The sequence below is a fragment of the Nannospalax galili genome, unplaced genomic scaffold (genome assembly GCF_000622305.1).
Source record: "Nannospalax galili isolate Female #2095 unplaced genomic scaffold, S.galili_v1.0 scaffold172, whole genome shotgun sequence".
Taxonomy (NCBI): domain Eukaryota; kingdom Metazoa; phylum Chordata; class Mammalia; order Rodentia; family Spalacidae; genus Nannospalax; species Nannospalax galili.
In genome coordinates, this window is record NW_008331824.1 from 39,253 (window position 1) to 41,623 (window position 2,371).

Sequence of the window (2,371 nt, forward strand, 5' to 3'; positions counted from 1 at the left end):
TTTTCTTTTTCAAGGGTGTTTGGCTGTTACTACTGTATAATTAAATAGTTCAGCTAGGGCTGGAGAGATGGCTCGGCTGGTAAGATCACTGGCTACTCTCACATAGGACATTGGTTCTGTTCACAGCACCCACATAGCAGCTAGCAACCACCCATAACTCCAGTTCCAGTGGCTCCAACACCCTCTTCTGGCTTCCATGGACATTACACACACAGAGCATTTATACACATGCAGGCAAAACACTCATGCACATAAAATTAATAAATAAAAATAAGGTGGGAAATGATTGAGGAATATACCCACTGTTGACCTCTGGCCTCTACCCGTGCACACACGTGTGCATACCCACAGGCACACACACAGGACCAAATGCAACACAATTCCAGCTGCTCAGAGTAGTATTTTTTTTGCTCACAGATTATGTGAGTTTAGACTTTAGCTCAGACGCAGCTGGGATGGCTTACCTCCTTCCATGCACCTAGGACCTCAGCTGGGATTCTCAAAGACTGGGACAGGGAACCTCTGAAGGCTTGTTTCCTCTTGTCTGGTGCTTTGTGACAGCTGGGGAACTTGTTCTCTCTGTGGAGGCCTCTGCACATGCTGCTGCCACAGGGACTAGCGTGGACTTCCTCACAGCATGGTACAAATGTGTTGGTTCTACTATAAAATGTCCCCACAGGCTACCGTATGGAATGCTTGGCCCCAAGATAGTGGTGCCACACACTTCTGCCATCATTGTGTTCTCCCAAGTGCATGGACCAAGTGACTCTAGACAGATGCCTCTGTAACCCTAAAATACAATAATCCCTCCCTTGAATTTCTCTCAAATATGTTGCTCGCAGCGATGAAGAAATTAATGGACACACAGGGTCCCAAGGACAAGCAACTCCAAGGCAAGAGAAAGCTAGGCAGAAGCTATATCCTTTTCATATGCTGTCTTTAGAAATCACAGAGAGAGCCGGGCGTGGTGGTGCACACCTTTAATCCCAGTATTCGGGAGGCAGAGGCAGGCAGATCTCTGTGAGTTCGAAGCCAGCCTGGCCTACATAGTGAGTTCCAGACCAGCTGGGGCTACAGGGAGACCTTGCCTCAAAAAGACCCCCCCCAAAAAAAAATCACAGGGAGACATTTCCGCTGTATCTCCATGTGTATTGTTACTGTTCCCTTACTGTGATGAAATTCTTGACAAAAGCAATACAAGAGAAGGTTTATTTTGGCTCACAATTCAAGGTACAGTCAGCCCATCATGGCAGGGAAATCAAGGCAGCAGGAGCTTGAAGCAACTGGTCACATCACACCCACACTCAGCTTGCTTCCTCTTCTTCGGTCCAGAATGTCCAGCATTGGTCCTACCCACAGTTAAGATGGGTTTTCCCACATCAGTTAGTGCAATCAATATAATCTCCCACAGATAAGCCTAGAGGCCTGCCTCCCAGGTGACTAGATTGTGTTAAGTTGACATTTAACACTATCACATGGATGGAGGAGCCTGTGGAAGGGGACCACTCTGTGTCTAACACTCTAGAGTAGAGACCAGGCTTAGTAAATCAGGGAGGCCGAGTTTTCAGGAGAGAAAAGGGGAGAGGGTGTTTTCCTTCCCTACAAAACAACCTTCCTGAGGTCAAAGGACAAACATAATGAGAGAGAGCAGGTGTATAAGGGCGTTGGGACTAGAGACAGGATAAATGGAGATCAGGTTCAGAGGCTCTAGAACCTAAGAAAGCACAGCTCAAATCCTGGGCCCATCGTCCCTTAAGAGTATATTCAGACCCAGACCACGTAACTGTCCAAGCCTCTGCTTTCTCGTTGTCTTAGAGTCCCTGGAAACTAGACTCAAGGAAAGAACTTGTCTACAGATCGCTTACTGGAGCGATATCCCCGAGGAGCATAATTAGAAGAAAAAGACGAAGAAGAAGGGCAGGTCAGAGTCGTGCTCGTTGGCACTTGGCAGCAGCTGCTCAACACACTTGGGAATTATTATTCTGGACTCTCTAAGTCCCGGGCCTTATCCCTGACGGTTGTTCCTGAAGCATTTAGTGTTGGCACTTCAGCAATGTGCTGTGTGGGCAGAGCGAGCTCCAATAGCAGCAGAGAGAGACACACATGGGCTTGATGAGGTCTGCTGTGTACATGCCCAGTCCAGCATGTAGTGACCGGTGAGGTGCTCAGGTGGACTGAGGACCTGAGGTCAAGCAGCCCCTACCTCTGCTCCCATCCTCAGTACTATGGTGTGGTGACCATGTGAAATACCAAACATTTCATCCCCACACAAATCTCCAGGGATCACATTGTTATTCTGAATGTTATTCGAAGGTTTAATGGTGTAAGAGTAGAGCTGAAAGACCAGCCCAGGCCTGTCTGGCTAGAGCCT